The 14,698-nt window shown below is 43.9% G+C and overlaps 1 pseudogene; it reads right to left on the bottom strand.

Moving 5' to 3' along the window:
* Positions 1-14,698, bottom strand: part of LOC122940392 — a 718,635-nt pseudogene that overhangs the window by 501,451 nt on the left and 202,486 nt on the right.

The raw sequence follows: 14,698 nt of genomic DNA, 5'->3' as shown, positions 1-14,698 counted from the left end.
CTCTGATTTTGGCCGCCAGGGGTTCGATACACATAGCAAATAATAGAGAAGACAAGAGGCACCCTTGTCTCGTCCCGTTGGCAATGTGTATGGGTCGAGACTGGGCATGGGAGAGTTTGATTGTTGCTGTGGGGAAGGAATATAGGCTACGTATGGCGTGAACGAAGGGGCCAGGAAAACCGTATGCTTGCAGAGTAATGGCCAGCTTAAACTGTCAAAAGCCTTTTCGGCGTCTATACTAAGAAGTAGCGCCTCCTCCCCCGAGCGAGACACAACATCTATCAAGTCAATGCTTCTACGTGTGTTATCAGCTCCCTGGCGGCCTGACACAAATCCTACCTGGTCTTTATGGATTAGAGAGGGGAGAAAAACGTTTAGTTGGGAGGCCAGTACCTTGGTATAGATCTTAAGGTCTGAGTTAAGCAGAGCAATGGGCCTGTAATTTTGGCAGTCGTGGGGGTCTTTCCCGGGTTTCGGGATTATTGTGAGGTAAGAGTGAGACATCGGCGCAGGTACTGCGTTGCCAGCTAGGAAATGATTAAAAAGGGTCACTAAATGAGGGGTTAGTTCAGTCTTGAACGTTTTATAATATTTATACGAAAAGCCGTCAGGTCCTGGTGATTTACCTTCAGGCAGGCGGTCAACCACTTCCCCTGTCTCTTCAGGAGTAACCGGACTGTTAAGGGTGGAGAGATCGGAGGCTGGCAGGGTAGGTAGGTGACAGGAGGTCAAGTAAGACTGGAGTTCACTGTCTCTAAGTTTTTCATCGGAGGGGAGGTCAGAGGGTAGGTTGTATAGGGCAGTGTAGTAGGCAGAGAACCTCTCTGCTATCACTCTGGGGTCATAGTGAATCGTTCCATCCGCCCCCTTAATAGCACTCGGATCCGCTTGGGGAGTGCGGTTCCTAAGTTGTCTGGCCAGTAAAGTGTGTGGTTTGTTCCCCCAGGCATAGTAACGCTGTCATGTGTAAAGCAGTAGCTTGTTGACACGACCTAAAGCTAGACTCTTCAGTTGGGCTCTAGTGTCGACGATTCGTCTCAGTGTGCAGCGCGAGGGATAAGCAGCCATCTTGTCCTCTAGGGTTCGCAAACAGGAGGTAAGGGTCCTGACCAGAGCAACCGAGTCCTTCTTTAGTTTAGAGCTTATTGCAATACAATGCCCCCTCATGACCGCCTTATGGGCCTCCCACAGGGGACGGACATACCCTACTGACCCCTTATTCAGATCGAAGTAGGACTTCAGATGTTCGCAAAGTTCCTCCTTAATGACTCTCTTCTGAAGCAGCCCCATCACTAAGTGTCCAGTGGCATTGGCAACCCACTACTAATGTCGACCAGCTCTCGAGCGTGATCAGACTAGGTGATTTGGCCTATGTCTGCCCCCTCCAGTAACCTGAGGGTCGAGATTGTACCAAAGAAATAATCGATACGGGTGTGGGAGCTGTGTGGGGCAGAGTAAAAGGAGAAGGACCTGTCAGTGGGGTAGGTGAGATGCCAAAGGTCATACAGGGAATATTTCCGCACCAATTTACAAAAGTCCCTAGCTAACCGCTGCTGTGTCGTGTGCACCGGCCTGCCCAGTAGAGCTAAGCGATCCATGGATTCATTAAAAACGGCATTAAAGTCCCCGCTCAGAAGCACCAAAGGTTCCGGAGAGTCTGCTCCCTCAACAAAAACCTTGTGGAAGATCTGCGAAGTATTTGAGGCATAAATGTTACATAAAGTAATGGGTTTGTCTGCCAAGTGAGCACGGAGAACAATATAACGCCCCTGGGGGTCCAGAATTGAGGATTCAATTCTGAGGGGACACTTCGCAGATATCAAGATGGCAACCCCCGCCCTCCAACGGCAATGAGTAGCCAAGTAAGCAATAGGGTACAAATGAGAGGCAAAACGGAAGGAGGAGGAAAAAAAGAGACAATGCAGCAGCACCCTGCAAATCAGATAAAGTACAATAATGCCCAAAAATACAGTGCTAATTCTACACTTATTTATAAAAAGTGAGATGCTTGGCCAATGCATTTTGTACAAAACCATCTAAGCCCGTCTGCCGTACTTCAAGGCGATCTCTGTTAGACGGGTCCTAACACTAAATACTCCTTGAACTTTATGGCGGCCATTATGGCGCATTACAGGTAGCATTTAGTGTTAGGACCCATCTAACAGAGATCGCCTTGACGTACGGCAGATGGGCTCAGATGGTTTTGTACAAAATGCATTGGCCAAGCATCTCACTTTATAAATAAGCGTAGCATTAGCACTATAATTTTTTGCATTATTGTACTTTATCTGATTTGCAGGGTGCTACTGCATTGTCTCTTTTTTTCCTCTAGGTCTTTGCCATGGCGGCGTGCACCTGCGCACTGGGAGGTGCTGACTAACCCCCTTTTTTAAAAATGGAAGGAGGAGTTCCTGTAGGAACACAACGTTCGCTTTAAGGGATTTCAGTTCCAGGAGCAAGAGTTTTCTCTTGGCATTGGAGTTGAGCCCTTTGACATTGAAAGTTACGCACCGCACCATGAGGGCATGTGATGGTATATATTATATGCAAGATACAGCTCACCGAGGGACTCCGTTTGCGTCAGTGGTGTCACACTAACGGAGCTACGGACCACAGGCAAGACTGAGGTATATGATCCCCACAGACGAGGAGGTTCAGGAACCTACAATAGGAGAAAAACACAAGAAGGAGGGGGAAGGAGACAGGACGAGACAACACAAAGTCAGACAAATAAGTAACAGTAAATAACTATTCCCAGGGATGAAATCCATGCCAGGGGAAAACAAAAATCCCCTCAAGGGGTAAGAGTGTCGGAGACCAGCGAGTCGAGGCCGGCCAAAGAGCAAATCACAGAAAACTTATAAAATAAACAAGCAACTATAAGAGCCCTACGGAGAGCCCGCACCGTAAGGGAGCAAAAAGTAGTCAGCAACTGGCTAAACAATACTAATAGACGACCCATATGATGATCCATCAGAGTCCAACGTCCCAGTGAACCTGAAGGGGTTAAGAACAAGGCTCAGGACGGCCAATTCCTCCAGGCCAGGAGCGGCCAGGCAGGTGAACGTTGCCCCGGTGACAGAGGAGACCGCGGAGAAAAGGATGCACTTGAGCCGGGCCTTCTTTTCCTGGTTACAGATGACCAAGTGCGTGGTGGCGGAGGTGCTGGGGACTCAAATTCCCAATCAGGGATGTCAGGTACAGGAATTCCCAGCGATTTGCAAAAAGGGTGGAGATCCATGAAAGAACGGAGAGTCTCTGTTCTTCCCTGATAACGGGCTACCAGGGCAAATGGGAATCCCCAGCGATAGGCAATCTGGCGGTTTCTGAGTGACGCAAGAAGAGGTTGAAGGGGTCTCCTTTTCTGGAGCGTAAACCAGGATAGGTCAGGAAACAACTGTACAGGAGCGCCGTTAAAATCAAAATTGCGCAGGATCGTGCTTTAGTCATGATGGTTTCTTTAAAGGCGAAGTCATGGACACAACAGATTACGTCCCTGGGATGAGCCGCAGAGCCCTTGGGCTTGAGAGCCCTGTGCAAAGAGGCCTTCTTCTCCAGATGCTTCCAGAAGGCCGCATACCCGGATATTATTTCGACAACCACGGTTATCCAGGTCCTCCAGATGCCGTCCCACGCCCCTAAGGACAGCTGTTTGGGCAGTGATAGATTCATGAAGAGCAGAAACGTACTGCCTGGTGTCATCATGGGCATTTTCTAGAGAGTCCACCCTGTCCACCACGTGTTTGATATCAGTGCGAACCGCTGCAATCTCAGCCCTGCAGGCTTCTGTAACTTCAGGAGATAAGAGCCCGAAAGTCCTCCTTTGTAGGCAAATGGCTAAAGTAACTCGCCCAAGGTTGTGTGGGTTCAGATGGGGCTGGTGGGCCCATAACAGCGAGTGGCGGAGGGCTTAATGACCTGGCCCATAAGGGCAGAGGAGAGCTGCTATCCCCCTGATCCAGTACAGGGGGGGGATGGAGGAGACTTGCCACGCCAGGGTTCTTGCATAGGGGCCCCAGTAAGGCTAGGTGTGGGGGCCACAGGGGTAGTATCCCGAACCCTAATAGGAGTCCCGGTACTTGTGTGCACTGCCTCTCCATGAGGGATGAATCCAGGAGCTGCCATAACAGGGTCCATGCTTCTAGCAGCGGCTGGCAGATACTCCAAGGCAGCAGGGGAAAGTTCCAGAGCAGATACTCTACACGGAGGGGCCACTGGTGAGGCTCTGATCCCCTGGGGAGAGACAGCATATGTTCTCTGCGCCGATCTGCACTCACTGTCCGGAGCGCGGCAATCGGGTGGGAAAGAGAGGAATGGCGGGAGGCCCTCGGTGCCCTGGTATTGCGTGGCGGGAGCGCCGATCCAGATGCTCGATCCCAGGACTGCTCAAGGGTCCTGGCAGGTGAGGGGGACCGAGGAGGGAGGGGGTTCTCCTGGGTGCCGATTTTTTCCCCATATGGGCCGGTACTGGAGCGCTGCAGGCCAGATAGTTGCGGTGCGGGCAGGAACTGGTCTTTCAAGCGGCCATCTCCAGCGGTGTCTGGACACGCCCCCTGGACTTAGTATAAACCAATAGACCTGACAGAACAACAGATGTGCAGGTTGGGGGACACCTGAGAAATAGTGTTTCTTAAGGAAGGAACAAAAATACCAAACTTCAAAAAGCTAAAATTTAGCCAACGAAGAGCGGCCATAGGCCTAACTAACTAGGACAAAGTCCTCAACAATAAAAATACAGCCACAAAAGTGGGATCTTTTTTAAAGCATTCTAAAATCTAACTGTGAAAGGTACATACCTCATGGGATAAATAGAAATCTAGGGCCCTAGGGTATCACTAGGGACAGCTAACCTAGCATCCCTAACCCTGTATTGTTCGACTGCCTTCAGTAACGGTGTGTACATCCATTAGCACTGGATAGGCAATCGTTATACCAAGGAGCACTTCATCAGAACGGTAGGACTACCCGGTTATTATTTTTTAGGTGCCGCCGAGCACCTCTTAATTCGTTAATGTGTTTTGGTTCTCTGTACCCAATTACCGGCTTGGTGAACCACCGCATTGCTCCTTTTTTTTTGTATACTTGTACTATTTGCATCCAATTATCGTGGGACCTATTTTCTATATATATCATATTAAATGTTAAGTTTTAATTTTTGATCACTTACTCTTGTTTGATTCAGGTGGTCTATAACAATCATCTATACTGGTGTATTTTTTGATAAATAGAAATCTAAACAAAGCAATAAATGAAAAAAAGAAAGCATTTAAATCACTAAAACAGGATGGTAGAGAAGGAGCATTAAAAAACTACAAGGAAAATAAATTTAATATGTAAAAGAAAAAGAAAAGCAGCCAAACTAGAGACAGAGAGATTTATTGACAAAGAGAGTAAAAGTAACCCTAAAATTTTCTTCAATTATATAAATGGTAAAAAGTATAAATCTGAAGGTGTCGGCCCTTTACAGAGTAATGAGGGGGGAGTTGCAGAGAGCGATGAGGAAAAAGCAAAGCTATTAAATATTTTCTTCTCCACTGTATTCACTGAAGAAAATAAAACGGTCAGATAAAATGCAGAATGTAAAATAATAATAAAATTTATTTATATAGCGCCACAATATTCCGCAATATTTACAAGTTCATAGGGTTCATATACAAAACAAAAATAACTGGATAATATGCAACTGAAACACTAGGAGTCAGGGCCCTGCTCGCAAGAGCTTACAATCTATGAGGAATTGGGGGTGACACATAAGGTAGTTGATTGTGATAAGTAGGATTCGAGCCATTATTGAACTGACAGGAGTGGTGCCGGCTGATCTGCTTCGGGTTTGGGACTACTAGAGGATCGAGTTTAGGCCAGAGGAGTTTGTGGGGGGGAGGTTTAGTCGGGGAATAGTCAGTTTAGGTAGCTTGATAAGCCTGCCTGAAAAGATGTGTTTTTAAGGCACGTTTGAAGGTGGAGAAGTTGTGGATTGACCTAGTATTCCGGGGCAGAGTATTCCAGAGAGTAGGTGCAGCTTGAGAAAAGTCTTGAAGACGGGAGTGAGAGGTACGAATTATGGAGGTTATCTCCATATCTTAGGTTGCTAACAGAACGGAGAGCACAAGTAGGGTGGTAGATGGAGATGAGGGAGTAGATGTATGGAGGTGCAGCACTGTGGAGAGCTTTGTGGGTGAGGGTGAGAAGTTTAAACTGTATTCTGTGGTGGATGGGCAACCAGTGAAGTGACTGGCACAGGCTAGTAGCATCAGTCTAGCGGTTGGATGGATAGATGAGTCTGGCTGGAGCATTTAGAACAGACTGAAGGGGGGAGAGTTTAGTGAGAGGGAGACCGATTAGTAATGCGTTGCAGTAGTCAAGATGAGAATGAATCAAAGCAACAAGAGTTTTTGCCGTTTCCACCGTAAGAAAAAGGTGGATTCTGGTGATATTCTTGAGGTGCAGATGACAAGAGCATGTAAGTGATTGAATATGGGGAACAAAGGAGTGATTGGAGTCAAATGTGGCCCCAAGACAGCGGGCATGTTGCACAGGAGTTACTGATAGTGCTGCAGACCGAAATAGAAATATCAAGTTTAGGTGAGTTAGTAGATGGGGAAAGACAAGAAGTTCAGCTTTTGAGAGGTTCAGTTTTAGATACAGAGAAGTAAAAGTAAATTCCCCATTAAAAGTGCCCTGTCTGACCCAGGAAGAAGTACAGCGGCGTCTTAAAAAGATTAAAATACACAAATTGCTAGGACCAGGTGGCATACACCACCGCATCCTAAGAGAAATAGGTAATGTCATAGCCAGACGTATATTTCTGATATTTAAGAACTCTATACTGACAGGGGATGTTCCACAGGATTGGCACAAAGCAAATGTAGTGCCAATATTCAAAAAGGGTCCAAAAACAGAGTACAGAAACTATAGGCCGGTAAGTTTAACATCTGTCGTGGGTAAACTGTTTGAAGGTTTTCTAAGAGATGCCATCTGGGAGTACCTTAATGAAAATAAGCAAATAACGCCATATCAGCATGGCTTCATGAGGGATCGGTCATGTCAAACTAATTTAATCAGTTTCTATGAGGAGGTAAGTTATAGACTTTACAGCGGCGAATCAATGGATGCCGTATATATGGACTTCTCCAAAGCATTTTACACTGTACCACATAAAATGTTAGTATATAAAATGAGAATGCTTGGACTGGGAGAAAATTGTCTGCATGTGGGTAGCTGGCTCAGTGATAGAGGGTGGTTATTAATGGTACACACTCAGATTTGGTCACCGTCAATAGTGGAGTACCTCAAGGGTCAGTATTAGGCCCTATTCTCTTCAATATATTTATTAAATGATCTTGTAGAAGGCTTGCACAGTAAAATATACATTTTAGCAGAGGACACTAAAAACTGTGTAAAGTAATTAAAATGGAAGGGGACAGTATACTGCTACAGAGGGATCTGGATAGATTGGAGGCTTGGGCAGATAAGTGGCAGATGAGGTTTAACATTGACAAATGTAAAGTTATGCACATGGGAAGGAATAATTCAAGTCACCAGTACATACTAAATGGTAAAACACTGGGTAACACTGACATGGAAAAGGACCTAGGAATTTTAGTGAATAGCAAACTAAGCTGTAGAAACCAGTGTCAGGCAGCTGCTGTCAAGGGCAATTAGATAATGGGTTGCATCAAAAGGGGCCTAGATGCCCATGATAAGAACATAGTCACTGCCACTTTACAAGCCACTAGTCAGACCACACATGGAGTACTGTGTACAGTTCTGGGCTCCTGTGAACAAAACAGACATAGCAGAGCTGAAGAGGGTTCAGAGGAGGGCAACTAAAGTAATAACTAGAATGGGGGGACTACAGTACCCTGAAAGATTATCAAAATTAGGGTTATTCACTTTAGAAAAAAGACAACTGAGGGGAGATCTAATTACCATGTATAAATATATCAGTGGTCAATACAGAGATCTCTCCCATTATCTATTTATCCCCAGTACTGTGACTGTGACGAGGGGACATCCTCTGCGTCTGGAGGAAAGAAGGTTTGTACACAAACATAGAAGAGGATTCTTTACAGGTAAGAGCAGTGAGACTATGGAACTGTCTGCCTGAGGAGGTGGTGATGGTGAGTTCACTAAAAGAGTTCAAGAGGGGCCTGGACGTATTTCTGGAGCGTAATAATATTACAGGCTATAGCTACTAGAGAGGGGTCGTTGATCCAGGGAGTTATTCTGATTAGAGTCGGGAACAAATTTTTTCCTCCTAAAGTGGGGACAATTGGCTTCTACCTCAGTTTTTTTTTTTGCCTTTCTCTGGATCAACCTGCAGGATAACAGGCTGAACTGGATGGACAGATGTCTTTTTTCAGCCTCATAAACTATGTTACATTATATCTGTCATTCCACTTGACTGTAAATAACTGGCCATTTACAAGTGTGAATTTTTTCACATGTCTGGACACCAGCTCTTGTGGGAATCCAGCTCTAATTTTTGGACTTTCATATATAGACCCTTTATTTGCAGTCTTACAGAAATGGAGGGTCCCCATACCGATCATAGGCAGGGTGGTACCTTTGGGAAACTGTTTAATTTTCTCTCACCAAACATTTGTGTTTAGAGGAGATATACAGTACAGACCAAAGTTGGACACACCTTCTCATTCAAAGCGTTTTCTTTATTTTCATGACTATGAAAATTGTAGATTCACACTGAAGGCATCAAAACTATGAATTAACACATGTGGAATTATATACTTAACAAAAAAGTGTGAAACAACTGAAAATATGTCATATTCTAGGTTCTTCAAAGAGCCACCTTTTGCTTTGATTACTACTTTGCACACTCTTGGCATTCTCTTGATGAGCTTCAAGAGGTAGTCACCTGAAATGGTCTTCCAACAGTCTTGAAGGAGTTCCCAGAGATGCTTAGCACAGAGATGCTTAGGCCCTTTTGCCTTCACTCTGCGGTCCAGCTCACCCCAAACCATCTCAATTGGGTTCAGGTCCGGTGACTGTGGAGGCCAGGTCATCTGGCGCAGCACCCCATCACTCTCCTTCATGGTCAAATAGCCCTTACACAGCCTGCAGGTGTGTTTGGGGTCATTGTCCTGTTAAAAAATAAATGATAGTCCAACTAAATGCAAACCGGATGGAATGGCATGCCGCTGCAAGATGCTGTGGTAGCCATGCTAGTTCAGTATGCCTTCAATTTTGAATAAATCCCCAACAGTGTCACCAGCAAAGCACCCCCACACCATCACACCTCCTCCTCCATGCTTCACGGTGGGAACCAGGCATGTAGAGTCCATCCGTTCACCTTTTTTGCGTCGCACAAAGGACACAGTGGTTGGAACCAAAGATCTCAAATTTGGACTCATCAGACCAAAGCACAGATTTCCACTGGTCTAATGTCCATTCCTTGTGTTCCTTAGCCCAAACAAGTCTCTTCTGCTTGTTGCCTGTCCTTAGCAGTGGTTTCTTAGCAGATATTCTACCACGAAGGCCTGATTCACAGTCTCCTTTTAACAGTTGTTCTAGAGATGTGTCTGCTGCTAGAACTCTATGTGGCATTGACCTGGTCTCTAATCTGAGCTGCTGTTAACCTGCGATTTCTGAGGCTGGTGACTCGGATTAACTCATCCTCCGCAGCAGAGGTGACTCTTGGTCTTCCTTTCTTGGGGCAGTCCACATGTGAGCCAGTTTCTTTGTAGCGCTTGATGGTTTTTGTGACTGCACTTGGGGACACTTTCAAAGTTTTCCCAATTTTTCGGACTGACTGACCTTCATTTCTTAAAGTAATGATGGCCACTCGTTTTTCTTTACTTAGCTGCTTTTTTCTTGCCATAATACAAATTCTAACAGTCTATTCAGTAGGACTATCAGCTGTGTATCCACCTGACTTCTCCACAACGCAACTGATGGTCCCAACCCCATTTATAAGGCAAGAAATCCCACTTATTAAACCTGACAGGGCACACCTGTGAAGTGAAAACCATTTCAGGTGACTACCTCTTGACGCTCATCAAGAGAATGCCAAGAGTGTGCGAAGCAGTAATCAAAGAAAAAGGTGGCTACTTTGAAGAACCTAGAATATGACATTTTTAGTTGTTTCACACTTTTTTGTTATGTATATAATTCCACATGTGTTAATTCATAGTTTTGATGCCTTCAGTGTTAACCTACAATTTTCATAGTCATGAAAATAAAGAAAGCTCTTTGAATGAAAAGGTGTGTCCAAACTTTTGGTCTGTACTGTATATATAAAAAAAACCTTAGTTTCACTTTTAACTCGATCTATCATTTGATTACCAATATTCATTCAATACAGGAGACTATGTTTGTTTGGGGAGCTATCACATCGGTCCCAATCATCGCTCCAAGCCTTGGGCTACCTCTAGTAACTGAAAGCAAGACACTGTTTATCTCCCTGTAAAAAGGAGTATCTGACGGAATAAAGCCAGTTAGTGACCACCATAAAACTTATAAGGGAGGTCAATAATGGGCTAAGCATGAAGATGGCTTCTCTTATATGTGGGTTTTTTGATGTTTAACAAGAGCTGATTTATTGTTAAAACATTTCCCACATTCTGAACATGAAAATGGCTTCTCCCCTGTGTGAATTCTCTGATGTACAACAAGATCTGATTTATGGTTAAAACATTTCCCACATTCTGAACATGAAAATGGCTTCTCCCCTGTGTGAATTCTCTGATGTACAACAAGATCTGATTTACTCTTAAAACATTTCCTACATTCTGAACATGAAAATGGCTTCTCCCCTGTGTGAATTCTCTGATGTACAACAAGATCTGATTTATAGTTAAAACATTTTCCACATTCTGAACATGAAAATGGCTTCTCCCCTGTGTGAATTCTCTGATGTACAACAAGATCTGATTTATAGTTAAAACATTTCCCACATTCTGAACATGAATATGCCTTCTCCCCTATGTGAATTTTCTGATGTTTAACAAGAGATGATTTATTGTTAAAACATTTCCCACATTCTGAACATGAAAATGGCTTCTCCCCTGTGTGAATTCTCTGATGTACAACAAGATCTGATTTATAGTTAAAACATTTCCCACATTCTGAACATGAAAATGGCTTCTCTCCTGTGTGAATTCTCTTATGTACAACAAGATCTGATTTATGGTTAAAACGTTTCTCACATTCTGAACATGAAAATGGCTTCTCCCCTGTGTGAATTCTCTGATGTACAACAAGATCTGATTTACTCTTAAAACATTTCCTACATTCTGAACATGAAAATGGCTTCTCCCCTGTGTGAATTCTCTGATGTGCAACAAGATCTGATTTATAGTTAAAACATTTCCCACATTCTGAACATGAAAATGGCTTCTCCCCTGTGTGAATTCTCTGATGTACAACAAGATCTGATTTATAGTTAAAACATTTCCCACATTCTGAACATGAAAATGGCTTCTCCCCTGTATGAATTTTCTGATGTTTAACAAGAGTTGATTTATTGTTAAAACATTTCCCACATTCTGAACATGAAAATGGCTTCTCTCCTGTGTGAATTCTCTGATGTACAACAAGATCTGATTTATAGTTAAAACATTTCCCACATTCTGAACATGAAAATGGCTTCTCTCCTGTGTGAATTCTCTGATGTATAACAAAATGCGATTTACGGTTAAAACATTTCCCACATTCTGAACATGAAAATGGCTTCTCGCCTGTGTGAATTCTCTGATGTACAACAAGATCTGATTTGTGGATAAAATATTTTCCACATTCTAAACATGAAAATGGCTTCCATCTTACGAGAGCTGTTTGATGAATAAAACCTTTTCTGTGACTTTTATTCTGTGTTTCAGTCTGTGATGAATCAGAAGATCGGACCTGTTTAAAAGGATCAAATGATGCATTGTTGCTGTGATTGGATGAAGGTATATCTTGGATATTGGCATGCTCTTCAAATGTATCTTGTGTGATACCACAATCATCTACTTCAAAATCTAAAGATATCAGATGTTTCTCTGAGTTCCTGGTACAGTCATCTGCCAAGAATAAAACACATTTTATTATTGATGAATAATATACCATAAAATTGCATTAAAATTTTATAACTTTTCCATATAAAAAAATCCACATAAAGAACAAGACATGGCATAAAATTGAATTATGAATTGACTAAAACTGTGGTGGCCAAACAGACCACAATCTAATAGTAGACCAAGGAGCTTAACTAGGCCAGGTTGGCCTCCACTTTGATCAACTTCCATGCAACCCCCACCCAATCAGTCATTTATAAATAAAACATTTCCTAGCGCTGAATGCCCTCTTAGTGCCACATACAATATTTATCTCCCCTCAGTGTCCCTTTTCACAGCAGAATTCCCCATTAGTTCCCTCTTTCTAAGGGCCCTTGCATTCGAGCGTTGGTCATAGTACAAGTCCACAGCTCAGCTCCTGGCCTGACCTCCCCGCACTGACGGGGTTGCATAGCATTATATTGATTTATGATGCTATGTAACCCTTACAGTTCTGGAATGTATTGGATAACACTGGCAGCATTATGCCAGTGTTATCCAATACATTCCAGAACTGTAAGGGTTACATAGCTGTCACGGATGGTGTTACAGAAAACAAGAAGTAACAAATAAAGATCCGTCTGACTAGATCCCAAACTAAGGAACAAAAGGGTGAGCCCTATTAAAGCCCTAGAGCTCTCCCTGACTGCTCAGCCCATGCAAAGATCTCAATAATAGAAAGTTGCATGTCCACGTACCTAGACTGAGTGACACCTGAAAACCCTATAATAGTGAGGGGACACGACCACCAGCTCCCTGCACTTAATACGGAGGGAGTCTGGGTCACCTAGAATCAAGCCAACAGGAAAACACAAATACAGAAATAGACTTATCTGAGGAACCAGCAGAAGCAACTTCAAGCAGTGAATAGAATCCAGGAAGTAGTATAAACCGCAAAGTGCTGGCAGTATGGGAGGGGATTAAAAGGGAGGCAATCACTGCTAATAGATGACAGCTGGGAGAGGGAGAAGAGATGTCAAAGCGAAACCAAAACAAAAGAACAACATGTAGGAGGTACTGAAGAACGTCTGTCAGTACTTCTCAGAGATCTGGCGGTGACAATAGCATCATAAAATCAATATAATGCTATGTGACCCCCAACAGCGCTGGGAGTTCAGGGAAGGTGCACAGGCCGGGGGATTATCTCTGGTCTGTTTGCTCTCCTACTCAGCCCAGCAGGTACAATTACATCACTGTATCACACCTGCTACTGGGGGAGAGTGCAGGCCGGGGAATGAGACCTGGGCTATAATGGATGACAGATACAGCAGCTGGACTCGGAGGGAGGGAGGAGAGTAGAATGGACAGTAGGAAGCACAGTAAGCTTTTACTGATCATTGGGGAGCTCCTCAACATGTTTATTTTCTTTAGATATAATTACTATTGATAATATGAAGCATTAGTCACCTGGGTCAGGATCTTGGGGTCTTTATTCACATGCAGGTAGGAAATATCTGGTGTTCAGTGGTGAGACTTTTTTGTACGAGCTCTTAAGGCTACATTCACACGTAAAAAAAAAGGCCATAAAAAACGGACACAGTTTTTCATGGCCATTTTTCAACCATTTTTTTGTCACTCTTTTTTAGTCGTCTGGACGTTTTGCATTCATTTTTAACGGCCATTATTTGAGAATGATTTTCATTAGCTTTTTGGTATTTTAATTACCAATCCCTGCAGTATACATAATGTCCCCAATAGCCCCCATCAGTAATATAATCAATAATGTGAAGGGTTTTGTTTTTATGGGGAAAAAAAATAAAAAAATACTACTCTCATCCACTTGCACGCGTAGAGAAAAGTCGCTCTTCATTTGGTGCTAAAGGACCTACACTCTCAGTGGGACGATGTCACCATGCGCTCCTAAGCAATAATGCTGGGAGAGCATGGTGATGTCATCACGTTGGTACCACAGGTCCTTCCGCACCAAGAGAGACTGCCTTGTGTGTGCAAGCGGATAAGGCAATTTATTTTTATTTTAAACCCTAAAAGGCCATTTTCCACTAGTGTACCCATAATAAATGACCATTACATGGATGCACTCCTGTCTAAATGGCCATTAAAAATAGTCTCATTGTTTTACATGGGGTCCATCTGGCAGTGAAAACGGCCACAAATAGGACATGTCCTATTTTTTACAACCACTATTCAGTCCGCGCCATTGACTTCAATTTTAAAAACGGCTGTGTGCCATTTTTCACTGTTGTGTGAATGTAGCCTTATCCTGCAGCCTTTCCCGATTACACAAACTACATATAGCGCCAAAGAATAATCCTGTGACCCGAACATCTCCACTGTAGCTAGGACACTGTGCACACCGAGGTCTCTCCTAATCTCAGTCCTGTCACTCTCAAATAAACAAACTGCATGGCCCACACCATAACATCTTCCTTTTTTCACGCATTTACATTAAAGGGGTTGTGTCATCTGAGACAATAGGGGCAATTTGCTAGGCTATGCCCCTATTGTCTGGTAGGTCTGGCTCCCACCGCTGAGATCCACACCTATCTCCTAAACAGAACCTCGAAAGTGGTGGAGTGTGCACTGTGCATGCGCAGCACTGGCTCGGCTATTTCCGTCAGACCTTGGAAACAGTGGCCGTTCATGCACAGTGCACTCGCATTCACTTCTATGGCAAGAGCGCTTGG

The sequence above is a fragment of the Bufo gargarizans genome, chromosome 6 (genome assembly GCF_014858855.1).
Source record: "Bufo gargarizans isolate SCDJY-AF-19 chromosome 6, ASM1485885v1, whole genome shotgun sequence".
Classification (NCBI taxonomy): Eukaryota; Metazoa; Chordata; class Amphibia; order Anura; family Bufonidae; genus Bufo; species Bufo gargarizans.
The sequence above is the reverse complement of the archived record's forward strand: the minus strand, read 5'-3'. Positions and strand labels throughout refer to the sequence as shown.